The 27,019-nt window shown below is 37.3% G+C and overlaps 1 long non-coding RNA gene across 4 annotated transcripts in view; it reads right to left on the reverse strand.

The window, feature by feature from the left end:
- Positions 1-280: 280 nt before the first annotated feature.
- Positions 281-27,019, reverse strand: part of LOC126077946 (uncharacterized) — a 219,052-nt gene continuing 192,313 nt past the window's right edge. For 2 of the 4 annotated variants that reach the window (XR_007517914.1, XR_007517917.1), the window contains 3 exons: positions 20,007-20,083; positions 12,335-12,400; positions 281-592 (listed from right to left, as the gene is read on the reverse strand). This is a non-coding gene — a long non-coding RNA (uncharacterized LOC126077946). The remainder of the gene's footprint in view (positions 593-12,334; positions 12,401-20,006; positions 20,084-27,019) is intronic. The other 2 variants (XR_007517916.1, XR_007517915.1) reach the window with 2 other exon arrangements.

Consider the following 27,019-nt stretch of genomic DNA (forward strand, 5'->3'; position numbering starts at 1 on the left):
TCTACATCAAGTTTTCATTACAAAATAATTAGGTTTCTTTAGGTATTGTTACCTAGAACATGAATCACATGCTTTCTCTTCAATTATAATAATGTCTTCATAGAAATAAAGCAATTCCCACCTGATCATAAATAACTTCCTAGCATTCAGAATTATACTTAAAAGAATGAAACACAAATAGTGTTTTAGTCAGGTTCCAACAGGAAACAGATGGAACACTCAAGTTAAGATAATTCAAAGAGAGTTTAATTACAAAGTGACTATTTATAAAGGTGTTGACAGAGAGGAACCATAAGGAACGGTTCTATAACCCAGGTTTATTAGCATCAAAGGGACAAAGGGAAGGAGCAGTTACCGGAAAAGAGAAGAGAATCATGTAAGGAGACTGCCTTGAAAGGAACAGTTATAGTCAGAGAGTTAAAACAGCCCTGGGAAGTAAATAGCTTGATCTCTTTTACCCACCTCTGATTATTTGCCAAGTCTAATTGGTCAAATCCAGCCAGAAATCAAAGGGGAAGAAAGCCTGTTTCTATAATCCATGTAGGCCAGCCCTCAGGGGCAGCAAAAGGGTGGAAAAAAGGTAAAAGTGGATCTGCAAAAGAGACAAATACATAAATATGAGTATAATTTGCTGTCTTTCTTACTAACCTTCATTTTACCATCAAAGCTATTTAACATAGGAGTCTCTGGGTGGGGCAAACAGTTCAGTGCTAGACTACTAGCCATAAGGCAAACCCACCCAGAAGTTCCTCAGAAGGCAGGCCTGACAATCAGCTTGCAAAAGGTCATAGCTTTGAAAACCCTATGGAGCAGAGTTTTACTCTGCACACATGGTGTCACCATGAGTCAGAATCGACTTGCAAGCAACAAACAAAACCAACAATCTTATTATTTTTTTCCTGGCTTGAAATTTTTTTTCCATAAAGTATGTATAGGTTAGGGTACAGATAAGATTCTGTATTACCTGTAACCCCTTGTCATCTAGTCAATTACCAAAAAAAAAAAAAACCCAAACCCGTTCCCGTCGAGTCGATTCTGACTCATAGCAATCACAGAGACTACTAAATATAGCGGATTAGAGAGGTAGGCATTCATGTCTCTCACACGTACATGTCCAAGGACAGTGGCCAGTTTGGCAGGGTGGATCTGTTAGGGGATTCTGGAGGCAAAAGACACTGAGGGCACCTAATTAATTAATACTCCACCAGGTATCTAGGCCACTCCCGGTCACCTCCCCACCACGTCACTCACTTCCTCTAAGTCCTTTTTCGGACGCTCTGGAGAACTCTCGAAGAGCCCAGATCTAACTGGCTCAGAGTAGCCTGACATGCGCAGAGCAGACCACGATGACCCACAAACGACCCTGGGCTGCCACGCATGCTCAATAATGCAAGCGAGCTTACGTCAAGGAAGCTGAAGACTCACGCCAAGGAACCAAAATCACCGGGAGCACATCATCAACAATAATCGAGCCGATTTCAAAAGTGTTTGGTCCATCGGCCACTTCTGCACTAAGTCTCAGCCCTCCCTCATAATAAATAATCATTAGAAATTACGAATAAGTAACGCTTCTGATCTTGCCTAACGTTTCCCTTCACCCCTAAATGAATATGTGTAAGTATAAATTGTACATTATTCGCACAGATCGGGGAACTCAAGCTGAGGTCGATACCTTTGAGTTCCCGCTTGGTAACCTGCGATATAAACTTTCTTCCTCTCAAAACCAGCGTCTGAGTTTGGCTTCTTACACCCTGGGCAGTGACCCATTGGTCTAGTTTCAGATCCACTTGATTCAGGTATCAAGGGACCATGTTTATTTTACCTGGTTGCTCCACCATGCCCTAAGGCATAGCTTTCATCCCATGATCAAGCTGAGTTTTGAGCATGACCATGTTCCAGCTCACAAAAAATGGAGAGGGGATAATCCCAGAGCTACCATGGGCTTGATTCACTTCCCTTCACTTTTCCTTCACGTTTCCTAGCAGGGAACTTTGTCACATGGCAAACCTAGCAGCAAAGGAGGCTGGGAAATGTCGTTTCTAGTTATGTGGCCATGTGCCCAGGAGGAAGAGAAAAATAATTTTGGAGGATGGAAAACTAGCAGTATGACAGAAGGTATTAAAATCCTCACAGATTTCTTGATTTTTAGAATTTAACAGTGGATCTTGTAAGTAATGGGTTTACTCCCAAAATCCTTCCTTATTTCTAAAAAGACTTCCTTTTTTTTTTTCAGCTAAAATATACCTTTGTTAACATTTGAATATGACCGAATAAGATTTTTTTTTTAATGGTAGAGAATGATTTCTCAGTGTGAATCCCTCACTAAGATCATTCATTTCTCAAGCACATGAGGTAGGACCTCCTATAATTTTTTCTGATAATTCTCTGATCTCATACACATCCAGAATTTCTTATTCCAATGTACATATCACATCCTCTCAACTCCTTACTCATAGTGAAAAATGACAAGGGCTATGGTATGAATGTGTACATCTATCCGAGACATTCAGTAAAGCTCCACCCATTTACAGGAATATTTACGCGGGCTAGATAAAATGATATTGGGACCTGGGCAACAGTAGAGAGGTAGTGAATACACAGAAGATTGTCACAAAAGGAAAGCAAAAGTGGCATCAACCTCAGTTAAATACATTATGAATGCTACCTGTAATTCACCAGTGGCGTCTGCAACTGTAAAATTCTTGTTGGGCGCCGTCCAGTCGGTTCCGACTCATAGCAACCCTATGCACAACAGAAGGAAACACTGCCCGGTCCTGCACCATCCTTACAATCATTGTTATGCTTGAGCTCATTGTTGCAGCCGCTGTGTCAATCCACCTCGTTGAGGGTCTTCCTCTTTTCTGCTGACCCTGTACTCTGCCAAGCATGATGTCCTTCTCCAGGGACTGATCCCTCCTGACAACATGTCCAAAGTATGTAAGACGCAGCCTTGCCACCCTTGCTTCTAAGGAGCATTCTGGTTGTACTTCTTCCAAGACAGATTTGTTCATTCTTCTGGCAGTCCATGGTATATTCAATATTCTTCACCAACACCACAATTCAAAGGCGTCAACTCTTCTTCAGTCCTCCTTATTCATTGTCCAGCTTTCACATGCATATGATACAATTGAAAATACCATGGCTTGGGTCAGGCACACCTCAGTCTTCAAGGTGACATCTTTGATCTTCAACACTTTGAAGAGGACCTTTGCAGCAGATTTGCCCAATGCAATGCGTCTTTTGATTTCTTCACTGCTGCTTCCGTGGCTGTTGATTGTGGATCCAAGTAAAATAAAATCCATGACAACTTCGATCTTTTCTCCGTTTACCATGATGTTGCTCATTGGTCCAGTTGTGAGGATTTTTGTTTTCTTTATGTTGAGGTGTAATCCATACTGAAGGCTGTGGTCTTTGATCTTCATTAGTAAGTGCTTCAAGTCCTCTTCACTTTCAGCAAGCAAGGTTGTGTCATCTGCATAAGCAGATTATTAATGAGTCTCCCTCCAATCCTGATGTTCCGTTCTTCTTCATATAGCCCAGCTTCTCAGATTAAATAGGCATGGTGAAAGAATATAACCCTGACACACACCTTTCCTGACTTTAAACCAATCAGTATCCCCTTGTTCTGTCCGAACAACTGACTCTTGATCTATGTAAACATTCCTCATGAGCACAATTAAGTGTTCTGGAATTCCCATTCTTCACAGTGTTATCCATAGTTCGTTATGATCCACAGTCAAATGCCTTCAATAAAACACAGGTAAACACCCTTCTGGTATTCTCTGCTTTCAGCCAGGATCCATCTGACATCAGCAATGATATCCCTGGTTCCACATCCTGTTCTGAAACCGGCCTGAATTTCTGGCAGTTCCCTGTTGAAATACTGCTCCAGGTGTTTTTGAATGATCCTCAGCAGAATTGTGCTTGCATGTGATATTAATGATATTGTTCTATAATTTCCACATTCAGTTGGATCACCTTTCTTGGGAATAGGCATAAACATGGATCTCTTCCAGTCAGTTGGCCAGGCAGCTGTCTTCCATATTTCTTGACATAGATGAGTGAGCACCTCCAGTGCAGCATCTGTTTGTTGAAATATCTCAATTGATATTCCATCAATTCCTGGAGCCTTGTTTTTCGCCCATGCCTTCAAAGCAGCTTGGACTTCTTCCTTCAGTACCATTGGTTCCTGATCATATGCTACCTCTTGAAATGGCTGAACATCAACTAACTCTTTTTGGTATAATGACTCTGTGTATTCCTTCCATCTTCTTTTGATGCTTCCTGCATCATTTAATACTTTCCCCATGGAATCCTTCACTATTGCAACTCGAGGCTTGAATTTTTTCTTGTAAAATTCTTAGAGACTTTTAATTTATATGGTAAATAACATTTCTCAAACTTTAATTTCTATTCTTTAGGAAGATATTCATTTATTCTACATGCCCTGACTGACCGATCCTTAAATCACTTTCCTTTTTAAAACAAAACTAGGAATGGCAGAAATATCTCCCCAGAATATCCCTAACAATATATCTGTTCTAGATATGTTTAAAGAACTAGTTGCATTATTTTGTGTACTTGAGAGAAAATCACCTAATCTGAAGCTTAATCCACATTTTCTAAATTATGTGGATACCAGTATCTGACACAACCCCTTTAGCATAAATTTATTACTCTTTCAAAATGTGTTAACTAAATCTTAAAATCATTGTTGGCCCAAATTAAATATTTCCTTTTTAATTTGTACAAATGGGATGTTGAAATAGAATCCAGAAAGAAAAAAAAAAGAAGATATCTTCCAACTTTAAAAGTCCTTGGTACTCAGAAATATGAAGTTTATAGTATGATTATTACTAAAAAAAATTTTTTTTAATCTACTATCATAAAGTTTCTTCTTCAATTATCAGTCTTTAAAATTTAACATATTCTATCAAGATACACAAGCCTACATTTTTAACATATAGGACTTATTTTTGAGACAACAGTTGTTATGCGAGTACCATACATGAGTTTAACACAATTTCAATACTTTGATATTTATATAGATTTCTGAGGTCACTTTGAATCTCATCATCTATTCTTATCTATTGTTATTTATTTCTTCAGTTATTCTCTTAGTATATCATGTGTTTCAGATAACCATATTATATAATTCAGTTATGGGTTGTTTTATTTCCATCACCATTATTTATCATTTGCCTAGTTCACTTATAATTACTGGGGTATAAATTATTTCTTTCAACTCATGGGCAAACGTGATGGGCTTTAAAGTTGCAACTATCTAAAAAAAATTTTTAACTTCTTTTCAAATTGCAATTCATTTTTGGAAATATGAAACATAGCTGAATAAATAACTTTCTCTGGGGCAAACTTAGGAATATGTTTCAGCAAACCATGTTATAATCTTTTCGAAACTCAAAGATCTACCCTCCTACCACTCTAGAAGTGGCTAAACATTCATTTTTATAAAGTTAATTTTAAATGTACTCCAATAAGTTGAAAGTTCATATTATCTTACATTTTAAAAAATTAGGAAAATTTGAGGCCATTTTAATTCCTTTTTTTTTCCAAACACTTAACCATCAACTCTTAGGAAGAAGAATTTTTAAGGGGTAACTTAACTTGCACCTCCCCCTGCCAGCTTCAGTGACAACTGCATTAAACATACGCCAGCATATGAAAATCTACATTTCATAAGAAATAAATTCTCTAATTCACTACTCACAGTCAGCAAATTCTCCTTTCTGTATAAACTACAAAGCTTAGGCTACAGATTAAGCCTGTTTCTTCTAGTTCTATTCCTGGTGGAGAAGAAAAACAGGCACAATTCATCATGTAGTTGAAAACAATAATTACATCATGTATCTTATTTCCTAATCACATAATCATTCAAACATAAACTACCTAAGTAATAACATAAGTAGGGTCCCTCTACGCAAAATCAGGCAGTAGGCAGTTTTTTACGTCTATCTTCTACCTAGCAGTGATTTCATCTTCTCTCCCGCTCTGTCCCTGTCTGGTATACTTTGGGATCTTTACAGGAGAAAATGAGTTAAGGTAGACAATGAGAGGGATGAGGGCCTGGATTAGACCCAACTGAGCCCAGAGCTTCATTTTGGTCAGGTGTTTAAGGAATCTACCATGAAGTTACAGAAACCAGCACCTTGAAATACCAAGTGAAAGAGGTGGACGTCCCTGTTAAGTCGAAGCAACAAGAAATCCAAATGAGCAATAATGGGAAATGAAGGTGGGCATTCAGCATCTAAGAGTCCTGTCCACAGGGCAACTGGCAAGAGTGGAGCAAGGTCTCTTCCATTTCAGAAAAGCTATAGGACTAGACTGGTCATTGGAATGAAAACTTGAATTGGAACTACAGTGGGAAGTCATTCTTAGACTTTAGCCACATGGAGAAAGTGTTAGGAGACTGGGAGAATATGAAGGTGTCACATCCTGAGCCCCTACGTTCTGGGCCAAGGTAGCAGCAAGGATAAGAAAGGGTACAATGGGAAGGGCAGAAGGCAGTCAGAGCTCACATTTATTTGGACCACAAACGTTCGCTGCCTTGCTGGAGTTGGCTAAATTAAAGCTTGCTCTGTGGGACCTAAAACACATTTATGCAGAATTTGACAGACCTGTAAGCCTTCATGTATTTTCATTCATTTAGTCATAAGCTTTTGAGTATTTACTATGGGTATCTACCATGTACTCTGTTGTTATTAGGTGCCATTGAGGTGATCTGGACTCAATGACCCTACGTGACAGCATTAGCACTTACCATAGGTTTTCTAGGCTATAATTTTTATGGCTGTAGATCACAAGGCCTTTCTCCCTCAGAGTGGCTGGATGGGTTGAACTGCCAACTTTTGGGCTGGCAACAAGCATGTAAGCCTTGCTCCACCAGAGCTCCTTACTACATACTCTTGTTATTGATGTTGTTAGGTACTGTTGAGTCAGTTCTGACTCATAGAGACCCTGTGTACAACAGAATGAAACTGTGCCTGGTCCTGCACCATCCTCACAATTGTTTTTATGCTTGAGCCCATTGTTACAGCCACCGTATCAATCCATCTCGTTGTGGGTCTTCCTCTTTTTTGCTGAAACGTTCTCTAAATTCAGGTGGGATATACTCAAGGTTGTATGTTGGCTCTCACGGACTTGTTCTAATTTTCTTCAGCTTCAACCTGAACTTGCACGTGAGCAATTGCTGGTCGGTTCCACAGTCAGCCCCTGGCCTTGTTCTGATCTCTTTCCACAGATGAAGTCAATTTGATTCCTGTGCATTCCGTCAGGCAAGGTCCAAGTGTATAGTCATTGTTTATGTTGTTGAAAAAAAGGTATGTGCAATGAAGAAGTCATTGATCTTGCAAAATTCTGTCATGTGATCTCTGGCATCTTTTCTATCACCAAGGCCATATTTTCCAACTACCAATTCTAAACTCTAAGTGCTGAGACATAGCAGTGAGCAAAACATTCAAGAAAAAAAAAAAAATCCTGCCCTTTTGGAGCTTACATTGTAGTGGGACAGGCAGTGGAAAAGATAGTAAGTAAAATACATTGTATGATGATGAATGTTATGATGAGAAAATGCAAAATTCCAACATTTTAATAGTGCAGAAAACTCCTTTTTACTTAAGTCACAAGAATAAAGCTCCTTTGAATTCCTCATGTCAATGAATAGAATGAGGAGGAATTTAGGGAGAAGAAACAATCCTTTCAAAGTTTCTAAAATCCTAGCACACAGTAGGCACGTACTATGCTCCCTCAACCCATTGTCCTTGAATCTAATTTCTCCGTCTACTCAGTTAGGTTGTTATGAGGACTGGATTAGATCAAGATAATGTATTATATGATAAATATAGGGCTTTAAAATAATGAAATACTATACAAACAAAGCTGCATTAATTTTTATTGCTTGACTAATATTCATTTTGATGAAACATCATCAAGTAAAATATCTCTGATAGCATGCTACAGGATGATCTTTTTGCCCCTTTCCTGTTCAATACTTTTATCAACAGCTTGGATGAAGACATGAAAAGCATGGTTATCATTTTGCAAATAACACTAAGTTGAAAGGCAGAGATAATATGCTGAATGACAGAATTAAGAGGAAAAATGACCTTGACAAGGCAGAGAACACTGAATTGAAACTCATAAGATAAAATTAACAGACATGTTAGAATTATTAAAACAAACAAAAAAACTGCATATGTACGAGATGGGGGAGATAAGGCTTGATAGCATTTTGATTTAAAAAAAAAACTAGAGGCTTTAGTTGATGTCTAATTGAATACTAGTCAATATTTTGATGCAGGTCAGGAAGGTGAAGAACATCATGCTTGGTAGACTGTCAGTGAAAAAGAGGAAGGCCCTCAACAAGATGGACTGACACAGTGGCTACAACAGTGGGCTCAAGCATAGCAACGATTGTGAGGAGGGAGAAGGACCAGGCAGTGTTCTGTTCTGTTGTGCACAGGGTTGGTATGAGTCAGAGCTGACTCAATGGCTGCATAATGAATAGGGTAGGTAATATCTATCTAAAGTATTCACTCTTGGGTGCCATGATTAAAAGCAATATTAAGCATTTTTAATGTATTCATATAAGGATGATAGATTAAAAAATACATCCCTCATAACCATGTAAAGAATACTGTTGTTAGGTACTATCAAGCTGATCCTGACTCGTAGTGAAACTATGTGTAACAGAAACACTGCCCGGACCTGCACCATCCTCACAACAGTTGCTACGCTTGAGCCCACTGTTGCAGCCACTGCATCAATCCATCTCACTGAGGGTCTAACTCTTTTTCACTGACTCTCTACGTTACCAGGCCTGATGTCCTTCTTCCGGGACTGGTCCCTCCTGATATCATATTCAAAGCATGTAAGACGAAATCTTGCCATCCTCACTTCTAAGGAGTATTCTGGCTCTACTTCTTCCAGGAAAGATTTGTTCATTCATCTGGCAGTCCGTGGTATATTCAATGTTCTTTGCCAACACCAAGATTCAAAGGTATCAATTCTTCAGTCTTCCTTATTCATTGTCCAGCTTTCACGTGCATATGAGCCAATTGAAAAATACCATAGCTTGGGTTAGGCACACCTTAGTCCGTAAAGTGACATCTTATGTTTCAAACACTTGAAAGAGGTGTTTTGCAGCAGATTTGCCCAGTGTAATGCATCATTTGATTTCTTGACTGCTGCTTCCGTGGGTGTTGGTTGTGGATCCAAGTAAAATAAAATCATTGATAACTTCAGTATTTTCTCTGTTCATCATGATGTTGCTTATTGGTCCAGTTGTGAGGACTTCGTTTTCATTATGTTGGGGTGTAATCCATACTGAAGTCCATAGCCTTTGATCTTCGTCAGTAAGTGCTTCAAGTACTCTTCACTTTCAGCAAGCAAGGTTGTGTCACATGCATATCCCAGGTTGTTAATGAGTCTTCCTGGAATCCTGATGCCAAATCCTTCTTCATATAGTCCAGTTTCTTGGATTATTTGCTCAGCATGTAGATTGAATAATTATGGAGAAAGGCTACAACCCTGATGCATACCTTTCCTGATTTTAAACCACTCAGTATCCCGTTGTTCTGTTCAAATGACTGTCTCTTGGTCTATGTACAGGTGCTCATGAGCACAATTAAGTGTTCTGGAATTCCCATTCTTCACAAGGTTATCCATAATTTGTTATGGTCCATACATTTGAATGTCTTTGCATAGTCAATAAAACACAAACTTCTTTCTCTTATGCTCTTCTTTCAGCCAAGATTCATCTGACATCAGGGATAATACCTCTTGTTCCAGATCACCTTCTGAATCTGACTTAAATTTCTGGCAGTTCCCTGTCAATGTACTGCTGTAAGTATTTTTGAATTATCTTCAGCATAATTTTACTTGCATATGATATTAATGATATTATTCAATAATTTCCACATTCTACTGAATCACCTTTCTTTGGAATGGACATGAATGTGGATCTCTTCCAGTTGATTGGCCAGGTAGCTGTCTACCAAATTTCTTGGCATAGATGAGTGGACACTTCCAGCATTGCACGTTTTTGTCTAAACATCTCAATTGGTATTACCTCAATTCCTTGAGGCTTTTATTTTGCCAGTGCCTTCAGTGCATCTTGGACTTCTTTCTACAGTACCATCGGCTCTTGATCATATGCTACCTTCTAAAATGGTTGGATGTCAACCAATTCTCTTTGATACAGTGATTTTGTATTCCTTCCATCTGCTTTTGATTCTTTCTATGTCATTCAAGTTTTTGCCCATAGAATCCTTCAATATCGCAACTCTAGGCTTGAATTTTTTTTTTTTTTTTTCAGTTTGAGAAATCCCAAGTGAGTTCTTTCCTTTCAGTTTTCTAGCTCCAGGCCTTTGTGCATTTCATTATAATACTTTACTTTGTCTTCTTAAGCCACCCTTTGAATCTTCTGTTCTACTCTTTACGCCATCATTTCTTCCATTCACATTAACTGCTCTACGTTCAGGAGCAAGTTTCAGAATCTCTTCCGACACCCATTTTGGTCTTTTTAGTGACCTTTGTTTTCTTCCTATATGATGCCCTTGATGTTATCCTACAACTCACTGGTCTTTGATCATTAGTGTTCAATGCATCAAATCTATTCTTGTGATGGCCTCTAAATTCAGGGGGGATATACTCAAGGTCATAGTTTGGCTCTATGTAGGGAATAGCTGGGTGAATTGTTTGCTATAGGAAAGGAAGAGCTTAGAGAAGACTAATGCATATTTTTGAGTATTTTAAAGGTTTGTCACTGATAAGAATACTTCATCACTTTTAAACTTATTGGCAGTATGATTAAGAAATAGAAAACCAAAAGGAAAGAACACACTCAGCATTTTTCAAGCTGAAAGAACTGAAGAAAAAATTCGAGTGGCAGTAGTGAAAGATTCTACAGGGAAGATATTAAATGATGCAAGAAACATCAAAAGAAGATGGAGGAATATAGTCATCATACCAAAAAGAAAGAGTAAACGTTCAAGCATTTCAAGGGGTAGCATATAATCAGGAACCGATGGTGCCAAGGGAGGAAGTCTAAGCTGCACAGAAGGCATTGGCAAAGAACAAGTCTCCAGGAATTGACAGAATATCAATTGATATGTTTCAACAAATGGATGCAGTGCTGGAAGTGCTTATGCATTTATGCCAAGAAATTTGGAAGACAGCTACCTGGCCAACCAACTGGAAGAGATCCATATTTATACCTATTCCCAAGAAAGGTGATCCAGCTGAATGAGGAAATTGTTGAACAATATCTTTAATATCACACACAAGCAAAATTTTGCTGAAGATCATTCAAAAATGGCTGCAGCAATATATCAACAGGGAACTGCCAGAAACTCAGGTTGGATTCAGAAGGGGAGGTGGAACCAGGGATATCGTTGCTGGTGCCAGATGGATCCTGGCTGAAAGCAGAGAATACCAGAAGGATCTTTAAAAAAGTGTTTTATTGACTATGCAAAGGCGTTCAACTGTGTGGATCATAACAAATTATGGATAACATTGTGAAGAATGGGAATTCAAGAACAATGAATTGTGCTCATGAGAAATCTGTACATAGATCAAGAGGCAATTGTTCAAACAGAACAAAGGGGTACTGAGTGGTTTACAGTCAGGAAAGGTGTGCATCAGGTTTGTATTCTTTCACCATACCTATTCAATTTGCATGCTGAGCAAATAATCTGAGAAGCTGGACTATATGAAGAAGAACAGGGGACCAAGTTTGGAGGAAGGCTCATTAACAACCTGCATTATGCAGTTGACACAGTCTTGCTTGCTGAAAGTGAAGAGGCCTTGAAGCACTTACTGATGAAGATCAAAGACCACAGCCTTCAGTATGGATTACACCTCAACATAAAGAAATTAAAGAAAACAAAAATCCTCACAACTGGACCAATAAGCCACATTGTGATAAATGGAGAAAAGATTGAAGTTGTCAAGGATTTCATTTTACTTGGATCCACAATCAACAGCCATGGAAGCAGCGGTTAAGAAATCAAAAGACACATTGTGTTGGGCAAATCTGCTGCAAAGGACCTCTCTAAAGTGTTCAAAAGTAAAGATGTCACCTTGAAGACTAAGGTGTGCCTGACCCAAGCCATGGTATTTTCATTTGTATCGTATGCATGTGAAAGCTGGTCAATGAATAAGGAAGACTGAAGAAGAATTGACTCCTTTGAATTGTTGTGTTGGTGAAGAACATTGAATCATACCATGGACTGTCAAAAGAATGAAATCTGTCTTGGAAGAAGTACAACCAAAATGCTCCTTAGAAGCTCGGATGGCAAGACTTCATCTTACATACCTTGGACACGGTATCAGGAGGGATCAGTCTTTGGAGAAGGACATCAAGCCTGGTAAAGTGCAGGGTCTGTGGAAAAGAGGAAGACCCTTAAAGAGTTGGATTGACACAGTGACTGCGAAAATGTGTTGAAGCATGACAATGATTGTAAGGATGGCACAGGATCAGGCAGTGTTTTGTTCTGTGGTTCATAGGGTCGCTATGAGTTGAAACCAACTCCACAGCGCCTAACAAGAACAACAACATGACTCAGAAAAAATTCTGGCCCTTTGCACCTTTTTTTTTTGTCTTTAACATAGATTTAAGAATATTAATTCAGTAAAGTTATCATAAGGATTAACAATGATACATGTAAGATGTATAAGATATCACCTGGAACACAGCCTGCACTCAATAAAAGGTGAGTATTTTATTTTTATTCTTATTGTTCTAAAAGGCAGACTCAGACAATGGACAAAATTGGCAGAGCCATGCCACCAAAGAAAGAAGCACTCCTAAATTACCTGTTTTTAACAAATTTTCCAGGCAGATGCTAAATGACTCAGGGAGGTTGGGAAGAGATTCTGCATTGGATGACTAGGTGTTTTCTAAATTTCCTTCACTGAGTAATTTTTAAGCTTCCTTCCAATGCTAAGATTGTATAATTCTCTCTGATTTGTTTTTATCCCTGATGGATTGAATTGCATCTCCAAAAAAGATATATTCAAGTCCTAAACCCTGTATCTTTTTTGTGTGTGTGTGAGGTAGGGTCTCTGAAGATGTTATCAGCTAAGTTAACATGAGGTCACACTGGAGTAGGGTGGGTCATAATCCAGTTTCAGTGATGTTCTTATAAAAGAGGAGGAGAGAGAGAGGAAAAACACCATATGATGCTGCAGCTGCAGCCATGGAACACCTGGAGCTACTAGAAGCTAGAGGAGAGGCATTGAACAAATTCTGGTTCAAAGCCTCGGAAGGAATCAACATGGCTAACACCCTGCTCTCAGATTCCCAACCTCCAAAACTACGAGATAATAAATTTTTGTTCTTATGAACCACCTAGTTTATAGTATTTTGTTATGCAGCCCTAAGAAACTATTACACCTTATGTTGTCTACCGTATTTTTTCTGATAAAAATAAAAATATGTAGAAACAGTTATAACAACTAAGATTTACTGAGGGTTTACTCTGTTTCCCACACTAAGAAGTGACTACATTTATTATCCCTTTGTCATGGATGAGGAAAATGAAGTAGAGACCATTAAATAGTACGGCAAAGTTCACACAGCTAGTTAGTGGCAGAGTAATGATTCAAACCCAAGCTATCTGAATTCAGAGTCAATTGGGCTAATTGTAACTCGTCAGCCAGACTCTCTTTCCATACCATTGCATCATGTGGGCCCCAACAGATTTCATGGTGTGCTAGGGTTTCAGCTATTGTTGAAACACATTGAATTTTAAAAGTAAATTTGAAATCACAAGGTGCTGCTGGTTGGAGAATCGAAAAATATTTTCAATGACATGTTCCACAAAAATGTGTTTTGTAAAATAATGAAGCTCGTTTTTTTAAGTGCTGAAACTTTTTCCACTGCGACAGCTTTGAATGGAATTCTTCCAGTGATTAACTCCTCACTTCTTTTTTTAATTGATTCTAATTTACATAAAATGAGTTAACGTGTTACTTATGACTCAGCATCAAGAGTATTAGTAACTATTTTATGACATCATGTATTAATGTCCTCAGGATATATTAATAAATGGATTTTGTCAGAGTAAGCAAACATTAAGTGAGAGCCTGGGAGACTCTCCAAAAAATAAACTCTCTGAGTTGTAGAGTCTGGTTTTTGCGACAATGTCCTGGCTGCTCAAAAACACCCCTTGCTTCCTTCCTTGTCCCAGGTTGTTTCAGACGGGCATAGTTACAAGATGAAAGACTTCTAGTTGTGTAAGATGGTGCTGCTTTCTCAGAGCAGTCTCAATGCCTATAGGTAATAAAAAGACAAAGTGTGGAAAGAGGTGCATGGTGAGACAGCAGGAAAAATTAACTGAACGATGTGGTCCTCAAAGCCGCAGGAAGCTGTATCTATTGGAGGGTGGATTGCTAAAAGGAAGCACAGGGAATTGATAGAAACAAGCAAGAATGGTGGTGGTGGTAGGTTTGGTTTTGTTTTGTTTTAATTAAGATGAAGGAAGTAAAATTTTCTGATACCTTAAAACCTAAATAATTTTTTTCTGTTTATTTTGGTAAGTTTTACTTCCTGATTATTGTAATTAGTTTAACTTCTAGTTCCTATGTCTGTATGTATTTAAGCTTTCAAAGCAGGTGTGTTTAAGCTTTCAGATGTTTATGGTATTTCCTAGCATCCTCTTTCCTGAAATTTAAATAGCTTCATATTCAGTTTTATAAATATGTTTTTTTCTTTCCATGGAAAATCATAACTTAGGACTTCTTTGGAAATTTACTTTTTAACTTAGGATAATAATCTACAAATATCTCTCCAGAAAAGAGCTTTCACCTAAGTAAATAGTGTTTATGTGCTGAAGCCATAATTTGATTGGCATTTGTTGGATATTTGTTCTCTTTAATCTTTCTGCTTACCTTACCAAATATTTAGATAGAAGCCTAACTACTAGAATGTACTTAAAGAAAAGAAATAATAAAACTTCATAGGGTAAGAGGGTATACTTTATAATTGTTTAATTTATCAATGTGCAAGAATTCCCAGCATGATTATTAACTAAGCATTTATTGATATCAGCTACTCTGCTAACTGCTTAACACACAAACTAATTTAGTTGGGGGAAACTTGTATAATGTTATGAGTGTCCAAGTGACAGGAACTCATAGGAAAAAGGCTAATCCAGACTGAATCAGGGGAGGTTTAATAATAGTAATTAACCATAAGAATGGGATGGGATGAGGGTAGGAAGAAGAGGACAAAACAACCAAAGGAGACTATGAGCAAAGGCAAAGAGGTAAGAAAGTACAGAGTATGTGGAAAATCTCATGTGTGGTCTATACATTCTCTCTCCACTGTTCTCTTTTTTTCAGACAAGAAACTGCTCTCTACAGGATTTCATTTCTCATCATTTCCCTGAAATACCTTTTATCGATATTATCAATAATCTCCATATTGCTAAATTCAATGGTGTTAATTTTTCATTGCTACTGTAACAAATTACCACAAATTTAGGGACTTAAAACAACACAGATTTATTATTTTACAGGCCTGTAGGTTAGAAGTCCAACATGAGTCTCACTGGGCTAAAATCAAGATGTCAGCAGGTTCTTGAGAATTTTATAGCCACAGAACACTGACAGTTTGGACTGAACGAGACAGTGTACAAAATGAAAGCAGGCTGTCAGGCCCCCCAAATTCTATGGGCAAGAAACAAGTTGATGAAACTACTCAGTTGCAAACACAAACTACCTTTCGTGAAAAAGAAGGATGATTCCAAGGCAGAGCCTCAAACTCAGAGGACAGCCAAGAGCCACAAGGTTTTGTTCTTAGACCTTGAAACCAAACAGAGTTTGTTCAGTTGGGGACTTTTGAGCTAATGAAAGTTAGATGAGATTTTAAATCTGAGTTGATGTTATAATGAGTTGAGACCATTGAGAGCCTTCAGATGGTATAAATGTATTTTGCATGTGAGACAGATGTGAATATTTGGGGGCCAGAGGGGAGACCATGGTAGGAGAATAATGGCCCACCAACTAAGTCCACATCCTAATCTCCAATGGACCTAAATTATATTCATACATTGCTTTGGAGTAAACTAACAGAAAATCAGAAATTAATGTATTTTTAGGGATTTCAAAGACTTAAGGCACAGCCATGATTAAGAGCCTATTCCTAATAAATATATTTTTAAAAAGGTTTATTCCTACAAGAAATTGGGAAAAAAAAAAAAAGGAAATTTAACCCCTCAAGCCAGGTAAAGCTATACTTTTCCTCCCAAATACCCAGAATGAAAGAGAGGGATTAAATGCAGGAAAGAGGGGTCTAATATTAATTTGAAACAATTTGGGGCATACATCAGCAATATATGATGTTTAATTGTCACAGAAATATCATGTGGTACAGGCCTTAGGAGCCATACATTATGGATGAGAACACTGACACTCTAAAAGTGTAATTTGCCCAAGATCACACAGCGAAGTATGAACTCAGATTTTTCCCAAGATTAGGTCTTGCCCAAGATCACAAAATGAAGTATGAACTCCTGAATCTGGTTCTTTCGCCAGTGCAATGCAAGTAGTAATTAATGTGGTGTGATCTGGGGTACACAAGAGAACCACCCTCAAAATTATAACATGCAAAACACAGCATGGTTTCCCAACAGTAACTCTGTCAATCCTTAAAACTTTCTAGTTAAGTATTCTAATAAGTTTATATTTAAAATGCACATGGTGGAGAATTATGTCCATGACACATTGTTAAGGGGGAAAAAAAATCAAGGTGCTAATACGGAAACCCTGGTGGCATAGTGGCTAAGAGCTACAGCTGCTAACCAAAAGGTCGGCAGTTCGAATCCATCAGGTACTCCTTGGAAACTCTATGGTGTAGTTCTGCTCTGTCCTATAGGGTTGCTATGAGTCAGAATTGACTCGACAGCAATTGGTTTGGTTTTTTTTTTTTGGTTTTTTTTTTTTTGGTTTTAAGATAATATAGAACATCCCTTAAAACAACTATACTAAAAACTAGAAACAATCTAAATGTTCCCCAAAGTGGGTGTGATTAAGTGAATATTAGAGAGACTATTCAGCCATTGGAACAAAGACTCCTACTAAAAAATAAAGGGGTTTAGCCATAATATTAAGTAAAAAGAGCAAGACACAAAGTAGTATGTATCGTACAATAACAGCTATGCTAAAATGCATAGAAAAAAAAAGGTTATACAAAAGTGTTAAACTGATGAACTGAGGTAATAAAATTATGAGAGACTATTCCCTTGTTTTTGCCACTGTCCGTATATTCACTAATGTACGTCAATTATTTTTTATAATGTCTTAAAAGTCAGTGAACTTTTAGAAGGAATAAGCCGAATTAGTTTACTCAAACCAGACAATAGCCTCCTCCTCCTTGAAGGCCAAAAACATTTTTTTTTTTCTGTTTTATTCCCAAGAGTTCACAATTCCTTATACCAAGTAGATGCTCAATATTTTTTAATTGAATAATTTTTTAAAAAGGTTGAAAAGAGCAAGGAAGATCCCCCTCTGCTTAGAAAGTACTTCCTTCATAGGTTTCATTAATTAGAGATTTATTTGTGTTAATGAGTTCCTCTTTTTAAAATGCAAATGAATCAAATAGCTAAATGGGCAAAAAGTATGAACAGAGAACACACAAGGGGAGATACAAATGGCTAATAAACATTAAAGGAAAAGTTCAACCCCATTAATAATCAAGGAAATGAGAATTAAAATGATATCAGTTTTCCTTATGAAACTTGTTAATGGTGAATCTCAGTGCCAAGTTAGGTATAAACAGGACCATAAGTATACAACTCTCATAAATTGCTAGTTAGGAATGAACTTTCTGGAAAACAACTTAGCAAAATGCTCCTAACTTTTGACTCAAGAATTCCATTTCTAGGAATGTACTTTAAAGAAAATTATTACTGTTATGCGTGAAAACTATGTTGTTGTTGTTGTTAGGAACCATCGAGTCGGTTCTGACTCATAGCAACCCTATGCACAACAGAAGGAAACACTGCCCAGTCCTGCGCCATCCTTACAATCCTTGTTATGCTTGAGCTCATCGTTGCAGCCACTGTGTCAGTCCACCTCATTGAGGGTCTTCCTCTTTTCCGCTGACCCTGTACTCTGCCAAGCATGACATCCTTCTCCAGGGACTGATCCCTCCTGACAACATGTCCAAAGTATGTAAGATGCAGTCTCACCATTCTTGCCTCTAAGGAGCATTCTGGCTGCACTTCTTCCAAGACAGATTTATTTGTTCTTTTGGCAGTCCGTGGTATATTCAATATTCTTCACCAACGCCACAATTCAGAGGCGTCAACTCTTCTTCTGTCTTCCTTATTCATTATCCAGGTTTCACATGCAGTGAAAACTATATATGCATGGATATTCAATGCAGCATCATTATCTCAAAAGAAGTAAACAACCTAAGTACCCACAGCAGGAGTCCCTGGGTGGTACAAATTGTTAATGTACTAGGCTGCCAGCTGAAAGGTTGGTGGTCCAAATTCATCCACAGGCATCTCAGAAGAAAGGCCTGGAGATCTACTTCTGAAAAAATCAGTTCTACTCCAACATACAAAGGGTTGCCATGAGTAGGAGTGTACTTCTTGGTAACTGGTGGTAAGTGTCCACAATCCAAACCAAAACCAAACCCACAGGTGTCAAGTCAATTCTGACTCATAGTGTCCACAATAAAGGGAAAGAAAACTGGATTTTCTGTAGATCAAATCAGTAAACTACTACGCACCATTACAGTATTTTTATGCAACTCCCCCATTCCTTCTACGTTTGTTTTCCAACCACACCCTCTCCCTGCGAGGTATTTTTCTAAGCGCCACTATGCCAATTTTTTTTACATGTCGAGATAAATTGCATAGTGGCACATACAAAAATATCTCACTGGGGGAAGGGGAGTTTGGCAAACAAACGTAGAAGGCACGCATTATTTGCATAAAAATACAGTATAACCAAAGTTTTAAAAACTATTTGAATAGGGAAAAATTCTCCTGGTATAATATTAAGTGGCAAAAATAAGACTGTATGTCATGAGTTTACATTTATAAATGTTTAAACATAGACAAAAGATTGGAAGACAACGATGCCTCTAAAAAAAAGGCTGATGGTATTTAACATGGTATTTTTCTTCTTAGTTTTCTTTCATACCCAGATTTTCTAAGAAAATATTTGTTACATATAATCAGCATTTTAAACTGTATTTCTACTTATTCTAGTTATGATTCGTAGGACTCCACCCTGAGGAAATGATCCCAAATGCAGAAAATGTTTCTACATAAAAATGTTCATACATAGCTTTATTTAAAATGAAGAACTAGTTAAAGATATTATGGCACAGCTATAAAATAGACCACATTGTCATTAAAAATTATGTTTACTTCCTTTTACTGTATGTAAAACATTTTAGTATGTTAACATACAGATAGCAGAACATCTAGGAGGGGGAATTCTCTCTCTTTCTCCTCCCTAAAGAGTTAAATTCGGTGTTAAATTCTGGTGTTCTTTGAAGACCAGCAGAAAGATGTGCAGGACTTCCTCCCTTCCCTGAGAGTTTAGGCTTTATTTCCTAGCCGTCTCAAAACATAAACACCCTGAGATGATGTATATAAAGAGTTTTTAATAGCTTGAGAAAATGCTTTTGACTCCACAGTTAGATTTTGAAAAGTAAAGCAAAATTGTGAAATACGCAGTATAACCTAGCTTTCTCTATGCACACGTAGCTGGGCTACTGAATAGCCTTTGAACTCAGTGGGACACAAAGATGATGTGCTTTTATTTTTCTCCATTCAATGCCTTCAAACATGCTCTGTTGAATTTCCTTCTCCCATCTTTTAATGACATGTTGGGCAGATCCTGTAGCTTCATAGCCATTTTCAAGTGTCAAAAAAAAATGCCATCTTATAGAGTTTAAAATCTGAATCTTAACTTTCAGTTCACTGCTCATCTTGCTCCTTCCCCCCGTGCCAGCCAGCACTAACCACAGGGACGTGGAATGAAGACCAACAAGCTCTCCTTCACTCTTCCTCTCGCCCTTGTTCTTCTGCTTTCAGGGTTTCTAGGAATGGGGAAGCAAAGAGGTTACAGAGACAAGTCAAAGGCTTATTATTAACTAGAAACAACTTAGCATCTACTGACATCTATAGGTGCTCCCAAGGGATTCTGATGCAGATTCTTGAGGGGGCCCTGACGGAGACCCTATCACCACTTAGCCCACTGACACGGGGGGTTCACTCCACTGCAGTTGCTTCTCAACCTCATTCCCACTCTGCCTCCAGCTCCAGCATTCACCTACAACCTTCTTGCACGTGTTCTGTCCCAAAGGCCAGCTTGCTCAGGGGGGATACAGAGTAGACAACCCAAACGCTCTGCTTGAAGTTCTCTTGATCCACTAGGAGAGAGTGCATCTTTGCCCAATAAGGGAACAAATAACAAGGGAGAGAGTGAAGGTGAATTTCCTTCTTTCCCTCAGTCCCTCCCCTTCTTAAATTCTCTTCCCCATCTCCACTCCAAAAAGGCACAGAGGGCAAATCATTAAGTCTGATACATAAGCAGACATCCAACTGGAGATACCTATGTCTCCTTCCTCATGGCACCTCAATCTTCACAAGTTATTTCATTGGAACCCTGCTACACATGTCAGTATTTTGCCTAGTCCTACACCACACATATCTGAAAATTCATATGGAACTCTTGAGCACAGAACTCATAAAGATTAGAGAAAGGGGGAGGGATGAAGGCAGGGGAGCCAGATCTACCACCTACTGATAATTTTATCAGGGGGGGATATAACTGATGCCTCCTAGGCAGCTGCCTTTAGAATGTGGGTGTGTATACTGCTTGTGTGTTTGTCTTTTTCTTTGTTAGTTGGGATGTTTGATTGTTTGGTTGATTGGCTTTTGTACTTTAGACACAATTCTAAGAATATAGTGATAAAAAATATGCTTTCAGTATCCTGTTAAACATAGGGAAAAGCCTAGAATTAAATCTACTAATATAATCCAGTGTTACCATTACTTGTTGATAGATGGCAATACAATATAGGTGGTTATTATTTCACCCTTATCTTTTTCTGAATTTTTCTAATTTTTAAAGGGAAAAGTAAAAATAATAAAAAAAAAACGAAATTCAAATATAATAGATACATTTTTATAAGAAAGTGATGGAACAAGCATGTCCATTCACTCTTACAGATATACAGAAAGTATCCAGGCACTGGCAGATTCTTCACTGCTCAGACAAATCAAAAAATTATTCTTTTTTGCAAAAATGAATTTAACCTATATAACTACGCACATACACAGACATGCTCACCAAGCCACAGAGGAGAAAATCCTACTTATTGCACTGCACACTTAAAGAGCTAAATTGTGCATACAGTTAACACACTAGGCTGCTAACTTGAAAGGTTGGCGGTTCATGTCCACCTAGGAGAGCTTTGGAAGAAAGGCCTTTTTGTCTACTGGCAAAAAATCAACCATTGAAAACCCTATAGAACACGGTTCTACTCTGGCACATGTGAGGTCACCATGAGTGGAATTAACCGCAAGACATCTAGTTACAGAGGTAAGAATTACCTGAGATCAATAATATAGTTCTTGAAAGAAAGACACCTCAATTCAGATCAGAATGGATGGGTCAAAGATTAGGGTAAACTGAAAGCGGATATCAAAATCCACTGTGTGTCCTATAGAGTCTATACAGCTTTGTAAACAACATGTAGTTCTCATAATTGATTCTGTATCACTCATTTTCACTGTAGTTTTTATTACCTTTGTTAAATCCTAAATTCCAAAAAATCTAAACAGTGAAAGTAATGCACATACATTATTACCATTATGTAATTATCACAGATGAAGGAGAGGGGAAAGACACCTAAGCCCACTTCAAATTGGGGGCAAAATTTCACATAAGCAGTGGAAAAAAAATAAGTAAATGGAACTTTAGTTTGAAAAATAAAACTAAAATTTACAAAAATAAGTTTATCTGTGTATCTTCTTTTTTACAAAACAGTTATTTTTGCAACAGTCTACCAACTCTTAGAATTTTTTTAAAGAAATGAACACATTTCACTTTTTTAAATTTTTTAAGAAAAATTTTACACAAAATTGTAGGGTGTATTTTCACCTCAAGTATGACTTTCATAGCATGAGCACACAAGAGGGTCAGTTTTCTTGCAAAATTACTCAAGGGTTCATTCATTTTCCAAAAGGGTCTCTCTTAATCCTTTGATATTGAAATCATTCTCTTTTGAAGAACTTGTACAGTACAGTCAACACACTTGTGACTTTTTGCTTCAATTGTCAACTTGTCTAACTCTGCCAGATCCTCATTTATCAATGGCTTTGCGTGTGATTACAGCAGTTCTCAACCATCGCTTTCCACAGACTTCAGAGTTACTTGCAAAATTTGCAGTTTCACTTTGCAATTTTTTAGAATTTTATATACAAAAATTTGGTGTTTACATTTTCTACAATCACCTACAAAGACAGCTACCAAAAAAATAGAGAAAAAAAGAAAGAGAGAACCAAATAGCGTTTGATGGGGAGGGATAAATACCTTCATGTTATAAAATATAGATACTTTTATTTTCTTGGCAACATCAAAGAAGATTGGACAGTGAGGAACTCTGTATGGATGTATATGTCTGTGTATTAAATCTCTTGGCACAAGAGCCTTACCTGGCAACTGGGAAAAATTCTGTGCCAAAAATGAGCAAGACAATGGGAAATCTTTCCCATTTTCAGTCTCAAAATAGGCAAACAACCTTAAAGAGCTAAAACAGGCCAAACTGTAAATTAAAATCAGAACATCCCCTAGTCCAGTCATGGATATTTTAACTGCAGTAGGAAACGGAGCAGAAGTTTAAGTTGAAAAAAATGAGACACTTCAGGAGAATTATTTAAAAAAAAAAAAAAAAACTTTTAGGGATGCTTAAATGTATGTGTTTGGACAACTTATGCTTTGGACAGCTAAATGGCAGCATAAATATCCTTATTAGAAAGAGAAAGAGAGAGAGAGGTACAAATCTGACCACCTTAAAATATTGTCTATAGCCCTGGAGTTAAAACACACACTCTCACACACACATACACACACACTATGGTGATCCTCACACAGTGCCTATTTTTAACGTTAATTTGTGCAAGAACTATTTATTAGTTGTTGCTACATACTATTCTGTTTTAGACATGAGATACAGCTCAATAAGACAGGTTTTATTTTAAATCCCTCCTGTACAAAAGATGGAATTTCAGCATTTCTAGCATCCTTTTCTATCTCAGAAAGTCTGATCTCTTCTAAACATTTTCAGACTCCTATCAAGTTTCTTCTGACTTCTGCAATTTACCAGAAAATTCATTAAAGACTTTATTAATTTTTCACCAATCTATAAACCTTATCACTTTTATTAGCTAAGACATAATTAACTGGGTTTGGCTTGTTAATTTTAGGGATGAGTCATTTACCTACACTATCAACATTTTTATAACCATTACTTTTTTGCTCCACCAGATTTCTTTCCCCATCAGGTTCAGTAATTAGAATTCCATGGTTATAGTAACATTTATATCTGTCTTTTTTACTCTCAGTCTTTATACACCGAATCATTTGTAATCTTAAATGTCTATTTTAAAGAAGTCAATGACAGTAATGTGCATAAAATTGTGGAGTTAAATATATTACAGACATGTCTATTAATGGAAAATTTTGATCCTTATTTCTTAACATTTGTATCATATATATATGAAATATTATATATATGTATCTCCTTTAAAAATTAACTTTTTTTAGGTAGTGCAATACAAGTTATATGCTGGTGATTCTTGACAGGTAGAAACAATGATTAAACAATGACAATTCTCTTGAAGTAAAGAGAAATTCACTTTATAGTGCTACTGTTAAGCCTGACAACAGAGTCATGCATTTCTCATAGGTTTGGTCCTTCTAAAAAGTTAAGACCGAAAATGTATAACAATAAACAATATGGCCTCTTCAATGAAATTCTAAAATCTCCATAAATTGCTTTCCTACAAAGATGCAACACAGGTTTTGAAAAGAAAAAGATAAAACGAAATTATAAGAGCTTTTCTTTAACAATTCAGTTTTCTAAATAATTCTATCAATTTAGGTTCAACCTAAAATATTACCCAAAATATTTCTTTCTGAAATCTAAAAATGCAGCAACTAATTTTTGAAATGGCATTTACCTACAGTTTTGATTTTTTTTTTCTTCTTTTGCTTTGCTTACCACATTATAATCAGTATTTGTACATGGTATCTTTATATGAAATATACAGTATAATTTTGATGATTTGTCTTTTCAGAATAAACATCTTTAAATGAAATGTACTTAATTGAATTAAGAAAAACTCATGAAGTCAAGAGAAGCTGCTTTCTAAGGAGCTAAATACTACACACACACACAAAAAAAAATACTACATAAAAGTAGGGAGTAAAATTTGTGATGATTGGAAATTAAATGAGAAGAATTTGAACAATAGTTTTGTAAAGTGTTCTTTTTACACTGCCCTGTAGCATGTAATTTAATGTGTGATGGGTCCATTTACTGCTAAAACAACCATTGTATTCTTAGGCCTCCAATTCAATTTTTCCAGCCTTTCAATTTAGAATACACCCATGGTATTTCTATATTCAAAGGTTACAAGGCATAGCCAAAAAAACCAAAGCTAACCATGTGACCTAGCCATAACAAGAACAAAAATATATATTATACAGAGAAGTATTTTTCTACCAAAAGCACTTTAGAGAAAAACTAAAAGTTAACAGAAATGATCTGATCTAAGAAATTCTTTAAATAGCTCATATAATAAGATGTGAAATAAAATAGATCTTCTTTGAAAAAGAAAATGTTCTTGACATTTTCCAGCCTTCATTTTTAGATAAGCAATCACACGCATGAGAGTTTAACCAGGAATTACAAATCTTTGAGATCTATCTAACACATTAAATTGGAAATTCACAATAGTTTAAGTGGTCCTCCTTGTCAAAGATTTTCCAACAACCGTTTTGGTTGCTTTTCGTTTTTGAAGCAGTTTCGTGAGTAGGAATTTTTTAATTAAATAGTGTATACTAGAAAGTGAATGTGGAAACTGGAGTAGGAATGACTTGTCAATCAGAAAACATTGATATAGATTCAGTACGAACCAAAGACAAACTATAAAACACATGAAACACATAAATGAAGAGCTTGCAATTCCTTGACTAAAAATACATATGTATATATATTCATATATATGCATATATATTTTAAAAAGCCAAACTAGTTGCCATTGAGTCGATTCCTACTGCTGGTGTCCCATTTGTTTCAGAGTAGAACTGTGCTCCATTGGGTTTTCAATGGCTGGGTTTTTTTGGGGTTTTTTGTACTTTAGATGAAGGTTTACAGAACAAACTAGTTTCTCATCAAACAGTTAGTGCACATACTGCTTTGTGACATTGGTTAACAACCTCACAACATGTCAACACTCTCCCTTCTCAACCTTGGCTTCCCTATTACCAGCTTTTCTGTCCTCTCCTGCCTCCTAGTCCTTGCCCCAAGGCTGGTGTGCCCCTTTAGTCTTGTTTTATTTTATGGGTGTACCCAATCTTCGGAAGCCCTGGTGGCATAGTGGTTAAGTGCTACGGCCGCTAACCAAAAGTTTGGCAGCTCAAATCCTCCAGGCACTCCTTGGAAACTCTATCTGACAGTTCTACTCTTTCCTATAGGGTCGCTATGAGTCAGAATCGACTTGATGGCAGTGGGTTTGGTTTTTTTGGTATCCAATCTTCAGCTAAAGGGTGAACGTCAAGAGTGACTTCATTCCTGAGCTGAAAGGGTGTCCAGGGGCTTTACTCTCAGGGTTTCTCCAGTCTCTATCAGGCCAGCAAGTCTGGTCTTTCTTTTTGAGTTAGAATTGTTCTACATTTTTCTCCAGCTCTGTTGGGAATTAATGGCTGATTTTTTTAGAAGTAGATTTCCAGGCCTTTCTTCCAAGGTGTCTCTGGGTGGATTCAAACTGTCTGTATTTATCCATATGTGTGTGTGTGTGTGTAAATATAAACAGAAAGCAAAATGAAGTGAATGCCATAAGAGTAGCAGAGACAATTTGTACTGAGCGACAATATATGGGGAGAGTGAGATCGTCACAGGCATGAGGAAGAAGGGAAGATCTTCTAATGGAGAGGGAACCTACCTGTGGATTGATTTGGATATGGGAGGCAGTGTTAGTGGTAAAGTTAGTGAATATTATAAAGGTCAAAACTGAGTATATTCAGGAGACAACAAGTACCCATCAGAACAGAGCTTGAGAGTCCAAGTACAGAAAGAGATAAATGCAGCAGATGAAATAAGCAAACACTCCCTTTTTTATCTGAATCAGATGCTCAATAAAGAGAACTTGGTCAGCTCAGGAGCTATTCCCTGGGTAACAAAGGGAATATCCATTTTAAAAAATGTTGTGCTTACAGAATGTCCCTGCATCTCAGAGCTGGAAACAGCCCAGAGTGTCTCAGCGCAAACAAGTGGGTCCATTGCCCCTAAAAGGCAAGGGCAAGGTAAGACCCTGAAAGCAGAGAAGAGGAAATACTCTTTCCTCACTATTGAACAGACTACATTTTCCAAAAACAAACAAACAAAAACTCAAGTTTCTATTGAAGAGATGTGCTTATTTAACTAGATTGCTAAGCGAGAAAACTAGGAGAACCACAGGAGAATGGACTGAAATAGACTTCCCCATGAAAAGGAACCCATCATGCACCTAGAGTCTGAGAAACAGGACAAAGGTGACTATCAACTTTCTTAGAGTCATAAGGCTGAGGGCTCAGGAAGATATCAAGAATCAAGCTCTGGTTCTACAGAAAGGCTGGAGGGTTCCCAAGAAAAAGATTTGCACAGAGTCACTTGAACAAGATGCATATAGCACCAAAAAGAGAAAATCAAGGTCAAAAGTAGAGGAAGAATCCATAGGAATCCTCAGGTCTTTTCGAGTCAGTT

This window comes from Elephas maximus, chromosome 6 (genome assembly GCF_024166365.1).
Source record: "Elephas maximus indicus isolate mEleMax1 chromosome 6, mEleMax1 primary haplotype, whole genome shotgun sequence".
Taxonomy (NCBI): Eukaryota; Metazoa; Chordata; class Mammalia; order Proboscidea; family Elephantidae; genus Elephas; species Elephas maximus.